Here is a 25,173-nt window from a genome sequence, read left to right as displayed (position 1 = left end):
CAATTCATGTTAGCAGTTTGAAGAACACTTGCTTGCTTCTGATGATTTCCTTTAGCTAACCAATGAGTGTTTGCGTTCTATGACTCATCCAATGACACAAGTTTTCACTAGATGTGGATGGAACAGAGATGGGAAGTAACGAAGTACAAATACTTCGTTACTGTACTCAAGTAGATTTTTCTGATATTTTTACTTTACTTTACTACTTATTTTTATGGCGACTTTTTACTTCTACTCCTTACATTTTTACACAAATATCTGTACTTTCTACTCCTTACATTTTAAAAAATGGGCTCGTTACTTTAGTTTTGAATCATTTCAATGGAGTTACCATTATTATTTTTCACGTCATCAATACCAAATTCAATCTAATTGGATGGGAATCTACGTTGCATTTGACGCACCACTACAAGATGAATCGACAGATTCGGCGGTATTCATTCGCGTCAAATCATTGCAGCTTGGTGGCGGTGGCGTTAGCATAGTAGTATGAACACAACGGAGATCTAGTCCTATTGGCAGACATCCATTTAAAATGTAGGCAACGGCATGAAAAAAGTGGTTTCTACTTTTACTTTTATACTTTAAGTAAATTTACAAGCCTGTACTTTGTTACTTTTACTTGAGTAAAGAAGTTTAATCAGTACTTCCACTTTTACCAGAGTATTTTTTAACACAAGTATCTGTACTTTTACTCAAGTACGGAAAGTGAGTACTTTTGCCATCTCTGGGATGGAGCCAATGATCTGCATTGGATGGTGCACATGATGTGAAATAAATATTTATAAACATCAAACCGGAGCCATGAGTTATGAGTAACTTTTGTTTTAACAATGTAAGGAATAGAAAGTACAGATACTTGTATGAAAATGTAATGATTAGAAGTCAGAAGTAGGAAGAAAAATAAGTAATGGAGTAAAGTATAGATAGCTAAAAAGTCTACTTAAGTACAATAATGAAGTATTTGTACTTCGTTACTTTACACCTCTGCTGATTAGGAAATTTAAAAGACAAACATTTAGAATTTCATGAGTGCAGGACGTCACTGGATGGTGAAATAATACGTAATCAATTCTAAACTAGCTACATTCTTATTTCTTACTGAAATTTAAAATATGAGAAGCATCATGGATCAACATGACCAGGGTGAAGTTTGAACACCAGGAAAATGACAGAAGGACAAGTGTGGCCAACTGGTGGATGATCCTTAGTCCTGAAACTACGATGAACCAAAAAATCCTCAAATGAACACAGTTAGTACTCAAAGAAGGTTTAAACATTCGCTAAAACCTACAGTAGTTCAGTTTGAACTTTATTTCGTTGTGTTCAAATAGAGCTGGGTACATACAGTAGCAGCCATTTAAAATGGCCCTTCCTGGTCAAAGGCCGGCTGAATGGCAGCCATCTTCCAGCCACAGACCCCCTCTTGCATATTTTTTTACTCTGACTCCACCCTTTCCCTGAATTACCAGGAGAGCTCACACTATACGACATAAACTGCAGGGTTTAAAAGTCCACAGCTCACGATGTTTGTTCTTCCTCTGTCTGACTCAACGCTCTGATGCGATCTACTGTACCTGCTCTTACTGTACGTCTAAAAACCAGGTGGGACTCAGCTCCACAGTGAGATGGCGCTACTCTGACTCGTCTATTGGGAAGCCAAACAGGTGAAGCTCACTAGAGTGAAACGCGCTGCCTTGGCAATTTGAAAGCTCTAAAAAGAAAATGGCGACAACATATTTGGACAAAAACATGGCTGAGCAAACGTGGCTACTACGGTCTGTCAAATTTACAGAAAGAATTCCTGTGTTTTTGTCTGAGAGGAATAAGAAGAATCCTTTTTTGCCCACTGAGCGATTTGCCCACGGCCACTTTATGACGGCCGACTGAATTTCAAAAATGTTTGATTTTCTCCCGACCTTATGATTCCTGATTGGGAGGTGATTGCCCCTTCTTACGCCCTGTACACTACACGGCTAGAAAGTCGCCCAGATCGAAAAGGCTTTAAGGGACCAACCAAGGTCCCATCACGGAAAGTGGAGACATTTTAGCTACTACTGTATGAGCTATGCTGACCAGACGTCCTCAGCTAAAGCCACCCTGGAAATGTCCCCAATTTCACCTTTTTATAAATGAAGGGCAAAATGTTGTGTGTAAAAAGTGCGTGTGAGCATGCTGCATGCTGAAACCGCTGTAAGCTAGCTGATTGGCAACTTTTAGCGTATAAATGAGGAGCAGAGCGCCAAACTTTTAAAACAGACGAGGAAGTTCGTTGTCAGAACCGGTCGCAGCTGCCCTGTCTTATGGTGGGTGTGTTAATCGGTTCATTTGATTTGAATTGGGCTGATCATTGTAATAAATGTTTGGTTCGTGTCCCGGTTAATTAAAAAAGGACTTTGATGTTTTTTACTAAAGAAGAGGGCCGGAAATGTAACATAAACCAAACTAATCAACAAAAAGTAAGAGACCAATGGCTGCAGCTGGCATGAGGAAATAGACTCATAAAATTAAACGAGATGATTGAAAACTCCTTATAAGGAGCTAATCTGGTTCAGTGTTTCTCCAGGGATCAACAAAGGTTTGCCTAAAGATGTTATTAGAATTCAACTTCATTCTCATTACAGTGTCACAAGTACAAAGCAAAAAAATTCACTCTCTGCATTTAACCAATCCCCTCTGGGAGCAGTGGGCTGCCAATGTGGGCACCCGGGGAGCAATGTGGGGGTTGCTCAGGGACCCAGAGTGGGAGTGGGGCTCAAACTCAGAACCTCTGAGATCCAAGCGCAATGCCCTAAACACTAGGCCACCACTCCCCACCTCTCCTCATCTTCAGATAGTTATTATAAGCGGAGTTATACTGTACGTTGTTGGTTTTTTTTGCTCTTTTATGGTTGTCATTTATGACCGTAGAATTCCAGGCTTAGGTTTTCTTTTCTACCACTCAGTTTGGATTTAAGAAAGTTCCTCATTATAAAAAATAAGAGGCAGTAAAAGGGACACTGAATGAGACAAGATCTGCATGATCTGAGAATGATGGAGGATAACCACCTGTTTAATGTTCATTTATTAGGTTGGTTTTATTTGTAGCTCAAAATATTGTGGCGATAAGACTTTTTAGTATTAAATCAGGTGAGATAACAACAATAATAATGATAATATGTATGATGAGATTATGTGTGTTTGAAGGGGATTTTGATGCTTGATGTCCCTTTTTTAGGTTGTGTTCACGCAGCAGGGCTTGATGCCCAGTGTACTCTTTTTTTCCGGAAGTAAACATGGATGGTAGTGCCGGCGCCCATCTAGCGGTCTTTTCCGACCGTAAAAACACTTTCTTTTCAATATGGTTACACATATTAACTGCTCTCTGCATCATCGTCCGCCATGGTTGTTGTTTTTGTTGCCGCTTATTCATGGCAAGACGTATAATAGTGACCTTTGTCTTAATAACCTTCAGGTCGGATGAATGCGACCTGGACGTTCAGACACAGGTTGCATTTGAAAAGATCAGATATGCATCGGATTCAGGACCACATAGCCAAGCAGCCTGGGTTGCTCAGGCTGCCATGAAAAGATCAGATTCAGGTCGCATGTGGGCAAAAACATCGGATTTGGGTCACTTCAGGCTGCAGTGTAAACGTAGCCTTAGATTAGTGTTTGACTAATCTAGAGGAGAGGAAGAACATTAGAAGACTGATGGAAAGAAGATTGAATGAGAGCTGAGGAAAATAGGGACTTCAATGGAAATAACAGTTTAGGAGAAAGAAGAATTATCTATTTATAAGAAAGAGCAGTAGAACAGTGCTAGAAAGAAAAGAAGTTTGAGGGGGAAGAAGGAAGAGAAGACTGAGTGACCAGATGGTATTCATAGACACCATCAATTGAATCATTTTATTAATCTTAAGAATTAGGAGAGGCACATTCCGGGATTTAACACTTGATTTTTGTTGTTTAAATATACTAATAAATATGTAAAAATGGATTAAAGCATCTCTGTCCCCATTTCCTATTTAAATTTTGATGATCTGTATTTATTTTTATCTTATGCCCCCTGCTTGAATTTCATTTTTTGTTTTTGTTTGTTTTCATGGCACTAGTGGCTCGTTTTTTCGAAAGTAGGTTGACAGGAAAGGTGTATGAGAGAGGGGGAGAGACGTCTAGCAAAGGACCACAGGTCGGGTTTGAATCTGGGTTGGCCACGTCTAGGACTACAGCCTCCTTACATGGGTCGTTTGCCCTAACCACTGTGTCACCTGCACGCCTCTACGCGGTGCCTGCGTCATCTTTGTTAGTTGCCACTGTCAGGTAGCATTACCTTATAGCGACAATGGGCTGTTGTGACAGCAATTACCATAATGCTTTGCAAGGAGAGCTGTCCATGCAAAGCATTCTGGGATATATCTGCCTCTTCTGAGGCCTTTCTTTTCTTCTCATACACTTCGTATACACTATTTGTCTTACGAGCCTCGGCCATTTTCAAAGAAGCGCGGTGAGAAATGTAAGCTTCAATGACTGTCTGAAACCGTAGCTCACCAAAGATATACGCCCGAAAGTGCGCATGTGCAGAAGAAGATAGCTAAACGGGCGAGCATGTAGGACAGCCCTACGTAAACATATCACCAGAATGATTAACAATTAGGAGGACCAGCGATTTAGATGTTCCACCAGTAAATAAAAGACCGTCTCTATACCTTTAATATGATCATATTGACATTATTAAACAGATATTGGTCCTAGTTTTTAAACTATGCAGTCAAATTCAGTTTATTATTGTACTCAGTAAAAAAAATCAAGTGTTACTTTAACACCAACAGAGTTTGGTACAACTCCACATTAATGTAACATTTACTCTAATGTCGACTTTTCACAGTTAATTTAGCTCATTTTAGCATCAAAATCAGGAAGAGGTTGTGGAGACTGGTGACACCATACTGTACAGAGTAAAGGTTACGCTGCATTGCTTTCCAATTTTTCACAGACTGTTAACTCCAACACTTGAGCAGATATACACTCAGTATTATTGCAAATACCCTATTTAGAGTATGAGAGGTTAACCCTGAATTTTTAACATTCAACTTTTTACTCTGTAATTCGTTCAAATTTTTTATTAGGATGTAACAGAGTGAAGAAAAGTTGTCCTCCAGCAGACAAAGCCTATAGCAGCATAATAGCCTGTAGTAAATGGCTCAGGATAACCTGAGCTGCTCTGACTAGTGGAGCAGCTTGTTCCAAAGGAGAGAAGCTGGATCTCCTGAAAATGAAGAATTACAAAGGCCAAGATTCCAAGATTCATTCATTGGTAGAATATTAATAATTTAGGCAATATTCTGAGGTGAAAGGAACAAATCAGTTAAGTTGTTTAGTGTGTTGTTTTTTAGTGAAGATATTGCTTCTTTATTTCCACCTCCAGGAACAAAGTTTCAGGCTTTGCTCCTCATGCTAAAAACCTAACTGAGAGAAGGGGCAGGAATCAGTCCCTTTTAGTGCATCTGCTCCTCCTTTTAAAATTCATAACCTTTTTCTCATGATCTTTTTGAGTTGATTCCAGCTCAGGTTTCACAGCACTTCAGTAGAGGTCACAGTTCTACGCAAACATTGGTGAAACACATCATTTCCACCGTAAAGGAAACAAGGCAGTGAAACCACCTCGGACTTTTATCTTGTTATTCCCCAAATGACGTTTTTTCCCTACAAACTTCATTTAATTTGATTGGAGATCTGCTTGTTCTTACTGTAACTTGGGGTTGGATGCTTCGGTAGAAATCCACCAAATGATCGTGTTTATGTAGTTAAAAATAGGTGGACATATCTTTTGCTATTCCGGTGCATAAGAAGCATCTCTCAATGCACTTCACATATAACAAATAATATGCTCCAAATATCAATCTGTGTCATCCTGTGGTGGAGTGTTTTTATCTGTGTGCTCGCATGAAAAGGTGCAGCTGATTTTATCTTATCCAGTTCTGTCAGATAATCCTCTGAAAGTCCTTCAGCTATAATTATGAACTCTAAAGAGGTTTATGTTTCTATCAGCTGCCATTCAACAGCTCCCTCAGCAACCACTGAGCTCTGAAGTTAACGTGTGATGTTTTGTTGTTTGGGTGAAACTGCTGCTCTGTCTTATCTGATCAAACTCGGAGGCGCTTCACACCTTCAGCAGCTCAGGCTTGCAAATCTGCCTGGAATTATGGAGATAATCGCCTCTCTAGATTCCACCATTTTATCGGCTAACTTTTTTTTGTTATAGTATGTGTGTCACTATGTATACACCAACCACCCCCCAAATACTCCACCCATAGATGGTGACTGTGAAAAGACAGAGTTCATTTTTTTCTATACAGATAATAAACTCTGAAAGTAATTCACACCATGGCTGCAAGTTTACATTTGTTCGCTATGTGTTGGTGGCTTTTCAGACCTGCTATGATAAAATTCACAGCAATTGCTAATGACACCAATGAGGTGACAGATTTTCTTTTTATTTTTTAAATTCAGTTTATTTCTATAGCACCAATTCACATCATGTCATCTCAGGTCACTTTACAGAGATAATTCATCCAGATCATACAGTCAGATTGGTTAAAAGTTTTTTATCGAAGGAAAACCAGGTGATTGGATCGACTCATTGACTCTACAGCAATCCCTCCCACTAAACACGCTTGTAGCAACAGTGGAGAGGAAAAACTCCCTTTTAACAGGAAGAAACCTCTGCTGAGGTCGACTGGGGTTCAAGGAGACAGAAGTAGAAATACAAAAAGAAGCAGAGATATAGTCCAGGGAACACAGGCAGGCATGTATCCTTTTTTAGGGGTGCGTTCAGCGGCAAAGGGTTGCAAATGTTGTGTTTCTAGCAAGGTGGAATTCAGGAATAGGATGGTTAGAGTAAAGCAAAATGGAGAAAAGGTGTATTTTGTTGGATTCGTAAAAAATTTGAGCTTTAATAACTTGGTGAAACAAGATTGGCCCTGTCCCAGTGGTTCACGCTAACTATTAGCAAAGTTTGAAGGAAGCAACAGCAGGGTACTGACATGGAAATGTGTTATAGGTGTGCATGAAGGAGGAGGACCAAAATTAGACCCTTATGGGCTTTTCTGATTTGAAAAATGAGTTCACAGAAAATAAATCAAGGCAATTTCACACATCGGATTGTCTAGACATGAAAAAGTCAGATTTCCGGATGATTACACCGTTAAAAAAGAGGGCTGGCATATTTCAGTCGGGTCCTTTAAAAACAGCAAACTAAATAGAAATTGGAATTATCTTTTCTTTTTTTTTTACTCATCATTCGACAGGCTTTGTAACACTACATGAAACAGAATCAAGCTTACTGCCAAGTAGGTTTGCACTTACAAGGAACTTGACTTGGTGTTGATGGTGCAGAAAAAAAATTATATATATATATATATATATATATATATATATTAGTGCTGTCAATCGATTAAATTTTTTTAATCGCGATTAATCGCATCAATGCCTAAGTTCACTCGCGATTAATCGCATTTTAATCACACATTTTTTTTCTGATTGAAAATCATTTAAATACTCTCGATGAACTACAAAAAATACATACAGGCTAGGTTTGTGCCAATGTTCTTTTTTTTAAATGAAAACAGGTCACAGACACTGATTTATGCCATAGAAACATATGGCAAGAAGATGGGGAGGCATGTAGCAAAAAATAACAAATATGTAGGCAAAAAAAAGGCCCTGAAAACAGGCTGATGTAAAAGACAGTCTTTACAGTTAATACAGTCTTTTGAACAAAGACAAGCATTTTACCCTACTGCTATAAAATGTAGTACAGTTAACATTAGATGTTAATTAACCAAGATAATAATGAACAATTTTCAATCAATACATCAAAATCAATAGACCGACATCACTAGATGGAGGTAGTCTATGCTCTAGAAAGTTACTTTTCAGCCTCTTAACAAAAATGAGAACACACACACACCCACCCACCCACCCACACACACACACACGATACTGACCTGTGGCGTACACAGACAGCAAGAGTGCCGTAGCAGATTCCATTTCATCCCAGTAATCTGTTTTCTCAGCGTATTTCAGGTTGCTACTAGTTACCAGACACTCAACTTGTTTGTTGGTGGTGGGGCTTAAAGAAAAGGCACTAGCGTCACCCAGTGTATGAGCGTCTTTTTTCCTTGAGGAGCTCCGCTCTCGAAGCCTATGGAAAATGCATAGACTGGGGGAAAATAGCCCCGCCTTCCCGCAGGCTGCAGCGGGATGTACTTGGAAAATTGTACCATAAAACCACATAGCGTTAATCTCACGTTTAAAAAATTATCGCCATTAAAATGGCCTCGCGTTAACGCGATAATAACGCGATAATTTTGACAGCACTAATATATATATATATATATATATATATATATATATATATATATATATATATATATATATAAACAGATCTATAGCTTTATAAGAAATACAATATACAGTACATAGCCATATACTATATAGCCTACACGGTAGACTGTGTGTTAATGTAACGCAGGAGGTCTGGAGATGCATGGGGGTCTCTGGGCCTTGTTGATAAGGCTGGTAGCGGATGGGAAGAAACTGTTGTTGTTGCGTGAGGTTTTGTATCCTGATGGACCGCAGCCTCCTGCCAGAGGGAAGTGTTTGAAATAGTTTGTGGCTGGGGTTCGAGGGATAGCCACAATCTTCCCTGCATGCCTCAGAGTCCTGGAGGCGTACAGATCCTGGAGATGGAAGATTGCAGCCAATCACCTTCTCTGCAGACCGGATGGTACGCTGCAGCCTGCCTTTGTCCTTGGCAGTGGCACCAGCGTAGCAGATGATGATAGAGGAGTTGAGGATGGACTCAATGTTGGAGGAGTAGAAGTGCACCAGTTTTATCAGCTGCTGCAGGAAGTACATCCTCTGCTGGGCTTTCTTGGTGAGGGAGTCGATGTTCAGCTCCCATTTTAGGTCCTGTGAGAGGATAGTTCCCTGCCCTGTTACACTGGTACATGTGTTGTATAATGCCCCCCCTGCTCAGTCATCCACACTAATTAAATCTCATCTGTTACCTAGTTTTTTAAATCTCTCATGGGTACATCACATTTATAATGCATCTATTTTTTTACATCCTGTTTGTATGACTCCCCGTCCCTTAAAGTCTACTGTTTGAGTTACACCTTTTCAGTTCCCAACTCACCACTAGGCTGTTATAAAATCTGCTAAATCTTCTTACTCATCTCCAAACTCACTGGTAGTTGTTTTCTGAACTTTGTTCTTCATTTTAACCCTTGGCTGAACTTTATCCAGTGTTCAACCATTTGTCATACATGGATACTTAATGAGTCAATGAGCTTTTTATTAGCCACTTTTCTTGTAAAAAAAAATGTTCTGTTAGTGGCCGTAATAAGCATCAACAAAGAGCATAAAATAGTTACTATTTAAATGAGGTGACTAGTAACTGTAATTAGTAACTGTTTCGGTTAACTAGCGCACTGTTTCCTGGTTTCAGAAGGAATAAATATTTCCTATCAGTTGATCGTTGATCAGAGAAATAACTGAAAAGCTCATTGAAACAGCAAAGGTTGAAACTTCAGGACCATTTGGCAAATCTTCCAACTGAAAACGCTGAAAAAGTCAGCTTCTGATGAAGCATAGGCCTGTAGATCAAAGTGTCAGATTGGATGACTGAGCGCTGCTCTTTGATTTTCATGTTTCTGCAAGCCTCAGCTGCCACACCTTACAACCTCAAGCCACTTCAAAAAACTACTCAACCATTTTTAATTCCTCCTGAGGAACAGATTTCATGTATGCACAGGTTTCCGTTCTTTAACTCTGCAAAAATTAAGTATAATAAAGGAAAGGGCTTGTAAAATGTTTTCAGGAAGTATTCATCTGAAGCCTTGGTTTTATCAGGCCTCTGCTTATGCAGATATAAGAAAGAAGTAGAGATGCAGGCTGGGAACAAGTTCCTGCTCGTTTTTAACACTGGAGTTGTTAGCTACAGTATGAGGTCTGTTTCTATCAGATAACATGTGACTAAAGACATAGTATAAACATATATCCACCAGCGCAGCCCAGGATTACACCACCTGTCAGAGACACACATGTCCATGCTACACAAACTGCAGACTTTACCAATGATGTGTATTTATAGCTTCTACCAGTCTAGACACCGCCGTGGTCTGGGTCAGGTATTGGCATGTCATTCACCTCCATTCATGTGTGGAAACAAGCTAATGTCAAGCAAGGGCCCACTTGGCTGCTCTTTCATAGCAGACTTGGGTGGTCAAACAGAGAAAAGCTGGTTCACCTGCGTGGAATTACGGCCCCTGAGCAATGAATTATGATGCGCTTTATATTTCATCTCTTGAACTTTATCCAGAGCATGCAGCTACATGCTCCTGCATTCCCAGGAAAGCTGAAACAATGCTTCAGTGATCATGGGTTGAACATAGGTTTGATAACAGCATGCCTTAAGCTAAAAGCCAAGCAAATAAAAGCAACCAAAATAAGTTTAGTTTAAGCCTTTTTATGGAGTTTTTGGGATAGATTTAGATGGTTAGCAATAGTATAAAAGCCATGTTTGTTTTCTCCAATGAGCTCTTCAGATGTCCATGCAGTGGATTATTTCACCCAGTTTTGGTTTTTGATTTGTAGGGTAAGATAACTGTCAACAAAACATCAAAGTTAAGAAAAAAAAATTGTAACTGAAGATTTTATTATTTGTTCATGTGGTTCTATTAAAAATGCTTGTCACGTCATCAAGTTTAGTGGTTACAGCTTTCAAAAATCCTAGATCTCAAACCATAAATGTACAAGCATGAATCTACAACCTCTGATAACCCTGTTACACTCCTTACCAGTGGGTGGCAGTAATGGACCTGAAGGTTGTTTGCAGGTTGTTGGCCAAACCACTGTGAAACTAACAAAACCATCGATCGAAGTTTATATTAATGCTAAAATGTTGTTAGCATCGCATGCGCAGCAAAGTGTTCAGTTGATGGTGTCACTACCCGATCCGTCCTGCACATGCGCCAACAGATATACATCAAGGTGTCAATAAAGAAATGCACTTATTTCTGTCCTTAACTCACTACAGAATGCTAATACACATCTTATGAAATGACTTTTTTTGAGACAATTTGGATGCTTTTTACATTTTCTTTGTTAAACAGCTTCTCTGACGTCATCATGGGACATGCTCAGAGCAGTCCGGTAAAATATGATCAAACCATATTTATCTGCATTTTAGTTATTTCTTTCTTTAGATTATGCACTAGGCTATATACAAACATGAAACTCAAAAAGACTAGATGTATGTTTAAATCCAAAGCTGAAGTTAGCCACCGGGTTTAGCTCAGGATCCCGTTTCCAGTGCAGCTCGGGCACAGACTGATAAAACAGAAAGAATTTTAAGGCATTTATTTTCTCAGGAAATACATTATTAACCTTTAACACATATTTTAGTACTCTTACTATTTTTAGGGAAGGAAAAATGTCATTTCGGTCTTTTAAACAAAATAAAATCGAGGGCGACACGGATGTATATCTGGATGTGCATGAGCAAATGAGCTGATAGCATATGCACGGGACTGATCGGGTAGCGACAGGTGGTTCTGTTTTAGTTTCCTTCCTCTTCTTTTTCAGAGGCGCTTTGGTAAAGAAGCTCTCGATGCACTTTTGCCCCCGACTGATAGCGAGTGTAACTACGAAACATTCTTAGCTGTTGGAATTAGAGCTGGATCGATTCATCGGCCAGGCAATATTTATGTCTGATAAAAGCCTCTTTTAATGTGTCTGCATTAAACAACACATGCATATGTCGCTGATTCACTACTGCATTTAGCCTTAAGATCATGAGAGGCATTTGCTTTTTTACTCCCTGTATTAGATTTCAGTTGTAAATGTTTTCTTCTGTTTTTTCTAAACAAAGTTCTCTTTTTGTATAAATTAACACTTGTGTAACATTTTTTTGTTATGTTTTCATTTTTATGGAATAGAGTGGGAAAAAAAGTAACATCGAATTTAAGAATTAGCCCCAAAAATTGGCAGCATATATCAGGGATCAGTTAGACCGATGTCAAAATATTCGGTGTCATCAATCATAGGCAATAAAATACCTGAATCAGTCGATCCCAAGTCTGAATTTGCATAGCAGAAAGTACAAATCACTAATACCCGAGTAAAAAACCTACAGCCCCTGATGAAGCTGTTGAACTCCTTTCCAGTGGGTGGCAGTAATGCACCTGAAGGTCGTTACCCAACCACTGTAAAAAAAAAAAAAAAAAAAAAACAAGAGGAAAAAGACAAAAGAAAATGGAGGCCATTAGAACGCGAGTACGGATTTGTGTTTTCGCCAAGTATGTTCTTTAAAAGAACAAAGGAAAGTTTGGACTTTGGGAGAACAGGAGCACGCAAAATAAATCTGGGTCAATTGGAATGGATGCGTACTGATGACATCACCACACGCTCTGCTCATCTGGAGCTGCAGTTTGCCTCCTGTTATTAACAGTCTCTAGATAATTAATTTTTAGTTTTTTTTTTCATCTATTGGGGGAATAATAATGAACATAGTCAGATCAACACAAATCATCAGCCCTGGCTAACGTTCGCCCTGGCTGCCGCAGACGGGACAACGTCGGCCCTGGCTGGGGTTTGCCTCAGATGTCCGCTGGTTGCCGTGATGCTCTCAACATCGGAAAAACATTTTTTAATTACACACTAAATCAGTGTGGGCCATATGTGAAGCTTAAAGTATAATTTTTTTTAAATGTACTTTTATTGAACAACGGCAACAGAAAAGAGATTTGAGAAACGGCCAGAATGTTCAGCAAAGTAATGAGATTCTATTGATGTATTATTTTATCTTCTTACTGTTCTTCTCGTTAAATTGGTTCTTTGATTTGTACCTGTAAATTTGCAATTCATACTCATTAATTTGTGATTTGTTCTTGTATTGTTGCACAGCTGTTACAGAAATTCTTAACTTCTAAACATTTATTCTCACAATTGAGACATCTGACTTCACATGTATGTTTGAGTTGACAACCAGGGACAAATACAAATCTTGAATTTGTTTCAACTTTATTAAGTCAACAATTATTGACAATTTTAGACACCTGCACATATATTGTTATTGGCAATTATCTTATTCCATAGATATTGAAGATTTTGCTACAATTGAGTGAAGAAAATAACATCTTCTGGAAGGACCTTAATTAAAAAAAGCTCAAGGATTCAAAATTGCGATTAGATGGATAGATTAATTTTTTGATAAATGAATGCCTTTTAAGATTTCTAACTTTGGTTAGACCCATTTTGTTCAATGGCTGAATAAATGCTTGTTAAATTGATTGTTTTGTTTTTTGTTTGTAACCAATCAGCACCCTCTTTAATTGTGGGGTTAGGGTTTGACATATAACATATTTCTCTTTATTTTTTTATTTGAGTTCAGTGGAAGATTGGTGATTGTTGTGGTTAAAGAATTAGAACTTTTAATTAAATTCCATTCAGTTTATTTACATAGCGCCAATTCACAACACATGTCATCTCAAGGCACTTTACAGCTCACCAGATCATACAGTCAAATTGATACAAAGTTTTTTATCTAAGGAAAACCAGCTGATTGCATCGACTCAACAGCTGCTTCCCTGCGACTTTAATTCTGATACCAGTGATAGCAATGCTATTCTTAGTCTACAGCTTAATTACTTATGTGATTGATTGATTGATTGATTGATTGATTTAAAAATCAGAGCTAATCACCAATACACTTAAAGAGACCTTAGCATTTTGCTTAACACCCCTTTAATTCCTACAGCGATTCCACATGAAACCAATTTCAGACATGCAAGAATAGAAATAGATTTGGTCATTTTAACAAACCAGGTAGAGAAAATGGAACAGAACAATCTCTGAGTCTGCCATTAATGACTTTTACAGCATATTTTCTTGCAGCATTGTTGTTAGTAAGTAAAATGTATTTGTATAGCACTTTTCACAGATAAAATTCACAAAGTGCTTCAGAGTAAAAACGTAATACAATATAACAATGTAGAATACAATGTATATTGACATTTTAAAAACAAATGGAAACATACAAACAAAGCCACAGAAAAACACGTCTGATTAAAAGCCTGCTTGAACAACAGCGTCTTCAGGTGCTTTTTAAAAGAATCAACAACATTCATACAGCATAAAAAAGGTGGCAAAGCATTGCACAGCCTCGGAGCCACTGAAACGAACAATCCCCTCTGGTTTTAAAACGAGTGCGTGGTCCCGCTAACAATGTTTGGCCCGTTGACCTCAGACTATGGGACAGAGTATGGAGCTCTATCAGCTCAGAGATGTAGGGAGGAATTGTCACAGTCTTGGTTTTGTTATGTTTATTTAGAGTATTCAGTCTTACTTTGCTTCTTGTTTTAATGTCTAATTATTATTTTTGTTGTTTTCTTGTTAGTTCCTGTCCTCCAGGTTTTCCATTTGTTGTCCTCTGCTGCCCTCTTGTGTCCTCTATCCCTAGCTCTGTTCTCTGCTCTGTCCTCTCTGTTTCTCTGTGCTGCTAGCACCTGTTGCCAATTTCCTCGTCAGCTCTCTCCTTGTCTCTGTCCCCTTTAAAAACCCTCCCTCTTCAGTTCTTGTTTGCTGGATCCTCGTCTTACATCTCATCAAACCTCTGGTCAGTTCTCTGTCGTCCTTCCTTGTCTCTTCCTGGTTCTTAGTTTTGGTTTTTCCCTGATGTCTCCTAGATTCTGGTTCTGAAGATATTTTTGTTGGATTTTTTGACTCCCGTCTTGTAAGATATTTTTGTTGGATTTTTTTACTCCTGTCTTGTGAGATATTTTTGTTGGATTTTTGACTCCTGCCTCTGAGCCTGATTACCTCCTACCTCAGAACCAGAAAACCCATTAAAACACATAAATTCATCTAAACCAACTCGCCTCTGCATTTGGGTCCTCTACCAACACCACCAAACCGTGACAGAAGGATCCAGCCAACAGCATGGACCCAGCAGAGCCAAATAAAATAAGAGATTTTCTTTCTCTGCTCATCTCTACATTGGACAGCCTACCTCTGATCAGCCCACCTTGGAAGCGGGTGAGTGCAGCAAGGCAGGTAAAGAAGAGACTGGAAAAATTCCCTGACTTCCATGACTTTTTTCTCCAAACTGGTTACATTGCTGTAGCTGAGTGGAACATACAGGATGCTTTTGCTCAGCTACACAATAAACCTTCACCACCCAAACCACCACTCCGAGACATAACTCAGCTTCCACCAACCTCCGAATCCGAGCCTCCATCTGCTGCAGCTGCTGGTTCGCCTCTGCCTTCTGCCTCTTCCAGGCGTAGGAACCGCCGCCGGGGCAAGAAGGCCTTTCCATCTCCAGTGGGTCAGCCTGACCCCTCCACTCTCTCTGTTGTTCAGCCAGCAGCAGGTCTCAGTCCTCTTCCTCACCAGGTCAGTCAATTCCATCCCAGTAAGCACCTGTTAGATCAGCAGATTGGTACCTCGGTCAGAAAACTCAAACTCACGCCACTTATCAAAACCCCTGCAGCTAGAGCTCTCCGTCAGTCAGATCCCAGATCAGAACCAGATTCTTTTCCTGTTTCTCTAGCCTCTGAGTCTGCCAGCGTTCCGTTTTCTCCAGCTCACGTTAGCCATCCAGTTTCCCTAGCTTCAGGACCCGGAAGTGATCCGTTTCCGTTAGCCTCAGAACCAGTTAGCTTACCAGTTCCTTTAGCTTTAGAGTCCGTCAGTCACCCTGTTTCTCCAGTTTCTGTTAACACTTCTTTTCCTTTAGTTCCAGAGCCCGGTAGCGTTTCTGTTCCACTAGCTTCAGAACCTGCCATCATTCACGCATCTCCAGTTTTTCAGCCCATTAGCATTCCAGAATCATTAGCGTCAGAACCCGGAAGTAATTCTGTATCTCCAGTTAGCGTTGCTGCTTCTCTAGCCATAAAACCCCAGACAGTCAGAGCTCCCCACATTCAGGAGTCTGATCTCTGGAATTTCTATTATGGGGATAGAGATGATCTTTTCCCGTTTATGCCACCTCGTATCTCTCCTCCCCAGCCAGAATCGGTCAGTAAACCAGTTAGCTTAGCGTCCGAACCCGTTAGCAGACCTGTTAGCCTTGAGTCAGAACCAGTTAGTGAACCTGCAAACCTAGCTTCTGATCACTTTAGTACATCTTTCCCCTTAGTTTTAGAGCCAGTTACCTCGCCTGATTTTCTAGCCTCAGAACCAGTTCACATACCAACCAGTTTAGTGTATGAATCCATTTCCAAACCAGTTAGCGTAAAACCAGAACCCATTAGCCCAGTTTCTAAGACCCCCCGATGTAAGAGATGGCGTCGTCGTAAGCACGCTCTGAGCCGTCTAGAGACCCCTGAGTTAGCTCTGTGCCGTCCGGAGACCCCTGAGTTAGCTTTGTGCCGTCCGGAGACCCCTGAGCCTGCTCTGTGCCGTCCAGAGACCCCTGAGCCTGCTCTGTGCCGTCCAGAGACCCCTGAGCCTGCTCTGTGCCGTCCAGAGAACCCTGAGCCTGCTCTGCATACTTTTCGAAAGGCTTCTGAGATCAGGGTTAGTGAAGATACACCTCAGCGGGTGCCCCAAACTGCCAAGACCCCTCTGCGGGAACTTCAAGCCACCTCAGAGACTGAACCTGTGCCGCCATGGGCAGTTTCCTCCATGCTGGGTGTGGAGCCACAGTCGGTGGTCTCCTCCGTTCCTGATGTGGAGCCACAGTCGGTGGTCTCCTCCGTTCCTGATGTGGAGCCACAGTCGGTGGTCTCCTCCGTTCCTGATGTGGAGCCACAGTCGGTGGTCTCCTCCGTTCCTGATGTGGACCGTTCCTGATGTGGAGCCACAGTCGGTGGTCTCCTCCGTTCCTGATGTGGAGCCACAGTCGGTGGTCTCCTCCATTCCTGATGTGGAGCCACATTCGGTGGTCTCCTCCGTTCCTGATGTGGAGCCACAGTCTGTGGCCTCCCCTGTTCCTGAGGGTGAGCCGCAACAGGCGAGCTCCCCTGTTCCTGAGGGTGAGCCGCAACCGGCGAGCTCCCCTGTTCCTGAGGGTGAGCCGCAACCGGCGAGCTCCCCTGTTCCTGAGGGTGAGCCGCAACCGGCGGGCTCCCCTGTTCCTGAGGGTGAGCCGCAACCGGCGGGCTCCCCTGTTCCTGAGGTGGAGCCGCAATCGGCGGGCTCCCCTGTTCCTGAGGTGGAGCCGCAATCGACGGGCTCCCCTGTTCCTGAGGTGGAGCCGCAATCGGTGGGCTCCCCTGCTCCTGACCCGGAGCCGCAATCGGCGGGCTCCCCTGCTCCTGACCCGGAGCCGCAATCGGCGGGCTCCCCTGTTCCTGAGGTGGAGCCGCAATCGGTGGGCTCCCCTGCTCCTGACCCGGAGCCGCAATCGGCGGGCTCCCCTGCTCCTGACCCGGAGCCGCAATCGGCGGGCTCCCCTGCTCCTGACCCGGAGCCGCAATCGGCGGGCTCCCCTGCTCCTGACCCGGGGCCGGAGTCGGCGGGCTCCCCTGCTCCTGACCCGGGGCCGCAAACGGCGGGCTCCCCTGCTCCTGTCCAGGGGCCGCAATCGGCGGGCCCCTCTGTTCCTAAGCCGCAGTCGGCGGCCACCTCAGAGGCTGTTCCTGAGCCGCAGTCGGCGGCCACCTCAGAGGCTGTGCCTGAGCCGCAGTCGGCGGCCACCTCAGAGGCTGTTCCTGAGCCGCAGTCGGCGGCCACCTCTGAGCCTGTTTCTGAGTCGCAGTCGGCGACCCCTCCTGCTCGAGTTCCTGAGCCGCAGCTGACGGCCTCCTCGGACCCTGTTCCAGAGCCGCGGTCCGCGGTCCCCTCAGAGACTGTTGCTGAGCTGTTGAAACGGAGACGTCGTCCTCCTCCGAGGTTCCTGCTGCAACGGAGACGTCGTCCTCCTCCGAGGTTCCTGCTGCAACGGAGACGTCGTCCTCCTCCGAGGTTCCTGCTGCAACGGAGACGTCGTCCTCCTCCGAGGTTCCTGCTGCAACGGAGACATCGTCCTCCAATGGTCCCCCTTCGTTGCCTGACCAACGGCCGGCCACCTGAACGTCTGCCGTGCCTCCGGCCCCGCGGCCGGCCCCCAGAGCGCCTGCCACGCCTCCGGCCCCGCGGCCGGCCTCCAGAGACTCATCCTCGCCTCCGGCCCCGCGGCCGGCCTCCAGAGACTCTTCCTCGCCTCCGGCCCCGCGGCCGGCCTCCAGAGACTCTTCTTCGTCTGCCTCCAGAGACTTTTTGTTGCCCTCGCCCACCCTGGGTGGGTTGTTTTTTGGACTCTGTTTTGTTTTCGTGCCCTCCTTCCTGGTTCCCCCTCCGCCCACCCTGGGTGGGTTGTTTTTTGGACTCTGTTTTGTTTTCGTGCCCTCCTTCCTGATTCCCCCTCCGCCCACCCTGGGTGGGTTGTTTTTGTTTCTGGACATTTTAGGGCGTCTGGGATCCGCCCTTAAGTGGGGGGTACTGTCACAGTCTTGGTTTTGTTATGTTTATTTAGAGTATTCAGTCTTACTTTGCTTCTTGTTTTAATGTCTAATTATTATTTTGTTGTTTTCTTGTTAGTTCCTGTCCTCCAGGTTTTCCATTTGTTGTCCTCTGCTGCCCTCTTGTGTCCTCTATCCCTAGCTCTGTTCTCTGCTCTGTCCTCTCTGTTTCTCTGTGCTGCTAGCACCTGTTGCCAATTTCCTCGTCAGCTCTCTCCTTGTCTCTGTCCCCTTTAAAAACCCTCCCTCTTCAGTTCTTGTTTGCTGGATCCTCGTCTTACATCTAATCAAACCTCTGGTCAGTTCTCTGTCGTCCTTCCTTGTCTCTTCCTGGTTCTTAGTTTTGGTTTTTCCCTGATGTCTCCTAGATTCTGGTTCTGGATCCCTTCATCAGCAGCGGTTCACCGCGGCAGCTGGTAGGTGTTTTTCATCTAAATAATCCAAACTGCATATTCTGCCAGCAGATTTCTGCATTTTAAGTTAATTTAGGCGTCAATAAACTGTTTAAGAGGAGTGATCATCAGCGCTGTGTCTCTCTCCCTGCGTTAAACGCGCCCGATGCGCTGCTTCAGCTGCTCAGACGTGCTGCGCCTGGTGCTCAAAACGCGCCGCTGGACCTTTTGCTGCGCCTTGACGCGCGTCAACCATTGACTTTGCATGTAAACTCGCTGCTTCTGTCGCGCCAGCTACGTCCAGTGTGAACGCAGCATTAGTCATTCGCTGCTAAGCTCAAAACAACCGCGCCTGGCTTGATGGAGAAACCAGGAGAACAGCTGAGCATATTTACGACAGTGCACTTTTACTTTCGCCTTCTGGGGGGAGCCTCGCTGGAAAATCAACACCGGTTGCATATTGTACCTTTAATGTGAGTTAAAAGCCTTGCAGCAGAGTTCTGGACAACCTGGAGACAGTAAAGCTATGTCAGGTTGGTAAAATAGCAGGCAGGTCCACAACTCCCTCCTTTTGGTGAATGCCCTACTGCTGAGGCTCTTACAGTTTAAAGTCGTAGGGAAATCATATTTAAATATCAAATTACTCTGACTTAAACATGTATATAAATGTACTCTTTATCAGGAAAAAAAAGAAAATTTCTATTTAAAAAAAAATCCTGTGTAAAAATCAGTTTTTTTATTTTGTTATCTCATCCAGGCCAGTTAGTTTTAGGTCAGCCTGAACACCTAAATTTGGCCAATCATATATCAACAGTCATCTGTCAATCATATTTGATCATCAAAGATGATTAAGATGCTATAAGCGTTAAAAAGGAGTTTTTCCTCTCCACTGTCGCTACGAGCATGCTTAGTGTGAGGGATTGCATTTTGAGTCGAAACAATCAACTGTTTTTCCTTAGATACAAACTTTGAATCAATTTGACTGGATGATCTGGTTGAGTTGTAAAGTGTCTTGAGATGACGTTTGTTGTGAATTGGCGCTATATAGATAAACTGAATTGAATGGAATTGATTCATATGTTGCATCTAATATACGCAACGGTTGAAATAACAAATAAGAATCAATTACTTTGCTACTGGTGGTAAATTCGTGCACCACTCGGGAGAATTCGGAAATGTAACGGTTGGAACAGCTGTTTCCCTTCGACTTTAAAGTCCAGGAGCTGCGCTCTTTTTAGTCTTTTCAACTAACTTGACTCCCTTTCTGTGAGTGCCTCGTTAGTGAATCAGTTAAACAGAAATACGTGTGCCACAAAGGCCCTTCCCTGTTCATAAAAGATGTTACCTATTTGGGTGTTCCTATTGTAAAGTGAGCTTTGAATGCACCTAGAGGAACATTGTGTTCACACTCTCCACCACTCCCTAGTTTTTGTTCATTAAAGAAGCTGAAGGCAAGGCAAGGCAAATTTATCTGTATAGCACAATTCAGTAAAAAGACAATGCAAGGGTGCTTTACATGATTAAAATATAGGAAAATAAACCAGAATCAAAGCAAGTAGGAAAAAATAAAATAAATAAAATAAAATCAAAAATGCAGAAACAAAATAATATTAAAAACAGTTGGACTAAAGAAAATGAAAAGTTGAACTAATGATGCTTTAGTTAAACTGTTTAACCAGAACAGTCGAAGGCAATCCTAAACAAATATGTTTTTAGTCTTGATTTAAAGGAACTCAGGCTTTCTGCACTTTTACAGTTTTCTGGAAGTTTGTTCCAGATAAGTGGAGCATAGGAACTAAATGCTGCTTCTCCATGTTTAGTTCTGGTTCTAGGTATGCAGAGCAGGCTGGAGCCAGAAGACCTGAGTGGTCTGGAGGGTTGATACACTGATAGCAAGACTGTGATGCATTTAGGTGCTAAGCCATTCAGAGATTTATAGACTAACAGAAGTATTTTAAAGTCTATTCTCTGAGATACAGGGAGCCAGTGTAAGGACTTTAGAACTGGGGTGATGTGCTCTACTGTCTTAGTCTTAGTGAGGACACGGGCAGCAGTGTTCTGGATCAGCTGCAGCTGTCTGATCCACTTTTTAGGCAGACCTGTGAGAACACCGTTGCAGTAATCAATTGGACTAAAAATAAACGCATGGATTAGTTTTTTCAGATCATGCTGAGACATTAGTCCTTTAATCCTGGAAATGTTCTTCAGGTGATAGAAAGCCGACCTTGTAATTGTCTTTAAATGCTTTTGGAGGTTCAAGTCTGAATCCAGCACTACACCTAGATTTCGGGCCTGATCAGTGGTTACTAGCTAAAGCGACTGAAGCTGTGTGCTAACTTTAGATCTCTCCTCTATTGTTCCAAAGATTATTACTTCAGTTTTGTTTTTATTCAGTTGAAGAAAATTATGGCACATCCAGGCATTGATTTCTTCTAAGCATTTCCTCAGTGCTTGAATCGTATCACAATATTTCACCGGGAGTTTATGAAAATCTCTCTGACAAGCTAAACCCAGCTAAAATCAAATCTCTAAGAATTGGTTTCATTTTCGTTCATTCTAATGAAAGGTTTCAGTCTTTCCTTGATGTTGTTTCCCTGTTTGCATTTGGTAGAAATGGGAATTTTTCTTTCTCCTGGAGTTTCTGATTGTAGATTTGGGGAGGATTCGCTAGAGTTGCTGTAAATCAGGTTGGTCTTTGTCCATGCTGAGCTGTTGCTTTTCTCTGAGGTATTGCAGGATGGTCAGGCTCTATTTAGTAGCTGTGTCAGTAGTTACCATCTGGCTCTCTGATAGTTCTTTGGTACTGCCTGCCATCCACAACTTGGTTACAGATGTTTGAGATCGGCCTGTTTTTCAATGTAGTCCTGTTTCCTTGACTGGGCCTGGATGTGCTCTCTTCATCCTCTGACATGGGAACTGGCTCAGAGCTCATCTACCTGGCTGTGTGTTTCCTGGACGGGGAAACATTTCTCTGCTTCTTTTTCTATCTCTGCTTCTGTCTCCTTGAACCCCAGTCGGCCTCAACAGATGGCCGCTCACACTGATCCTGGTTCTGCTGGAGGTTTCTTCCTGTTAAAAGGGGTTTTTTCCTCTCCACTGTCGCTACAAGCATGCTTAGTGTGAGGGATTGCCTTTGAGTCAATGAGTCGAAACAATCAACTGGTTTTCCTTAGATAGAAAACTTTGAATCAATCTGACTGGATGATCTGTTGAACTGGAAAGTGCCTTGAGATGACATGTGTTGTGAATTGGCGCTATAGAAATAAACTGAATAGAATTAAGCTAATGGCCGATAGGTCAGTTTATGTCTGCTTATTGTGCCTGGTGGTCAAATCCTATTTGGGCTCTAAACGCTATCAGGGTGAATGCTTTGTGAATTAAACTTGTTTAATTGTGATTCTCATATAATGTGACTATTCCAGTTTAGGGTGACCCATCCTCTGCCTTGGAGATCTGAAATGTAGTATTTAGACAAAAGCCTTTTCCTGGGTGGCTCAGATGGTCCCATGGGGGGGTGGGCAAACTTTTCTGTCTTTGTTCTGTGGTTTGTAGGTGATTTCCTCTGTGCCTTGGCCAAAGTTCAGTTAGGATGTCAACAGGTTATGGAGAGATTCTTTAATGTTGTTGGAGATGAATGAAGCACTAAGGCTGTTTTGAAGGATATTTTGATTAAGCTAGGGCTAAGAAGTAAAATGATTAAAATGAGAGTTTAGGAATAGCTGGCTTGCTGTTGAACTTCCTTCACCTACACACTTGATCATGGAGCTGGTTGTTTCTTGAGGTAATGATGACAATAGTTGGGTTGAAGCATCATTGTCAACATTTCCTATTGGTGTGGGTTTGTCCTTAGATGATGTGTCTGTCGGGGATTTACCTTTCTTTCCCTTTATAGCCGTCTTCTAATAGGCACTTCCTGACATCTGAGGTGTGTTCAGAGTCCACATTTGCAAATGGACCACAAATGTGATTAATAAACATTGTAATCTTTCATAACTCAGAGATTTAAAAGCAGTTTTGCATACTTGAAGTTTAAAATTTAAGCTTCAAGAAGAAAAAAACTCATTAATTAGCCAATTTCTAAACGATTAGTTATTGTTTTTCTATCAAGTTGCAATATTTTACACAACAGTTGAAGTTTCTAAATTAAAATGAATATTCATATTAACTGGTTCAATAAGTACATATGTAATTTTTAACAAACTAAACTAAAGCAATTCTGAAATAATAGAAGGTTTTGGCTTCTAGGAAAACCTAAACATTTTCACTAAACCTGCAGTTAGAGAACCAATTCAACTTTTCTAGATTTAACAAAAGAGCCTTTTTTGTTTTGAAACATTGTCATTTAGTTTTATACTGAGAAATATTGAGAGATTTTCTGTCTTGCTTCCGGATTTAAAGACGTTGTTTGTAAGAAAGAAAGAGCTTTAACTGGCATGCCGTCACTTATGAAAATTTAACACTTATGGGTTAAAAAGGTGAGAAGTATTTACTTTCTGTTTGCATCACTCCAATAAGCACCTTCCTATTTGTCAGATCAACCTGTTTCCAACTTCATGTCTCACCAATTTGCTCCTTGTTGTTTTCTCTCTGTTTACATCTTCATGTTTCACAGATTGTTGCATCATCTTTATGATTCATGCTTCATAAGTCTAGTCTTCCTAGATGATGTCCAACAGCTTAATATTAGCTATAAGCCCAGATAATTAATGCTTTTTAAAGCAATGAAATGAGAAGTTTTATATGCCATCATCGCATGAGCAAAATGACACAAACAGAGGAATTTATTTTACAGTAATTTTAAGTAAGGCACTTTCTCAATTCATTAGAACACGAGAACAGACTCATGTCCTCGACAAGTATGTTCTTGAGAAGAACAGAGGAAAGTGTGGACTCTGGGAGAACAGTAGCACCCAGCATAAATCTGGGTCAATTGGAACAGAAACGTACTGATGACATTATCACATGCTCGCCTCGTCTGGAGCAGCATTTCACCTCCTGTTATTAATAGTCTCTAGATATTAATAAATTATAACTTTTTTCATTTAGAGTGGGAATAATGATGAACATAGTCAGATAAAAACAAATCAAATATTTTGCTAAATATAAAACCAAAAATTGCCATCAGAGCCAGCGGTCCTTTACACACGGCTACTAGGGCTGCTGCAGACAAGCTAACGTTAGCACTAGCTGCTGCAGATGGGCTAACGTTAGCCCTGGCTGCTGCAGACAGGCTAACGTTAGCCCTGGCTGCTGCAGACGGGCTAACGTTAGCATTGGCTGCGGTTAGTGTCGGAGGTCCGCTGGTTGCTGCAGAACGTTTTTTTATTCACGCACTAAATCAGTGAATGGGCCAAATAGTGACGCTTAAAGTATAATGTTCCCGCCTCAAATGATCTTAATACTCTGAGCTCTGTGAGCGCTCCATTGGAAGCTGCTGCTGCCGCAGTGCATGCTGGGACAGCTGTAAATCTCGAGAACGGACAAGTCTGCTCTGATGCATGCTGGATAAAGAAGGAGGGGCGAGAACAACCTCAGGGGATTTTGTCCGTTCTTTTTCTGCTGTTCTTTAGAATAGGAACAGTAAGGCAGAGGCTGATGAGCATTGAGAACGCCCAAGTACACCAATTTAGAAACGGCCCACATTTACAAATGATTGGAACAAATGCGACTCCAAATCAATGGACCTCATGCTACAACTTTTAGTATTCTTGTCCTAAATTTCTCTTCTCTTATACCAATGCATCACATCTGTAAACCTGATGATGTCCTTCTGTGTGGAACTGAGGCGCAGTTCTGAGAATCATCTGTGAAAGTACCGACCAAATGATGCCATATAAGGCTCAACTTCCCAGACTGCCAGACAGTTTTCATTCTTAGAAATGGCATCAAAAATGAAGAAGACAAACTTTACTGATTCAAAGACGTAGGATGTGCTGACTGAGAGCTGAGCAGCAGAATTAAAGGAGCAGACAGGGGAATAAATCATATTCTGTCATCAGCCAATAAGATGACATTTAGAATTGGAGAGATACAGAATATAGAATGATGCAACCTGATAAAAGTAACAACAAATGAGGTCATTTAGTAAAAAGCTGACTGATGCAACTACACTCTTATGTAAATTTTCAGCTGCAGAGCAAGCCCCTGCGTCCAATGCCAGCATCACCACCCCCACAACAAAACAGATATAGTTCATAGCTTTGAAATGTACCCCCTTAATGCACTGCATTGTGTTGATGACTTTTCTATACTGAATCCTTTCTGTTTCAACATGTTCAGTTGCTGAGGGT

At 41.9% G+C, this 25,173-nt stretch overlaps 1 protein-coding gene across 1 annotated transcript in view; it reads left to right on the top strand.

The window, feature by feature from the left end:
• edaradd (EDAR-associated death domain) overlaps positions 1-25,173 on the top strand; it is a 40,288-nt gene that overhangs the window by 1,126 nt on the left and 13,989 nt on the right. The gene's annotated exons all lie outside the window — the stretch shown is intronic.

Source organism: Cyprinodon tularosa, unplaced genomic scaffold (genome assembly GCF_016077235.1).
Source record: "Cyprinodon tularosa strain WSP-4 unplaced genomic scaffold, ASM1607723v1 ctg539, whole genome shotgun sequence".
Classification (NCBI taxonomy): domain Eukaryota; kingdom Metazoa; phylum Chordata; class Actinopteri; order Cyprinodontiformes; family Cyprinodontidae; genus Cyprinodon; species Cyprinodon tularosa.
This window is presented reverse-complemented; position numbering and strand designations above follow the sequence as displayed.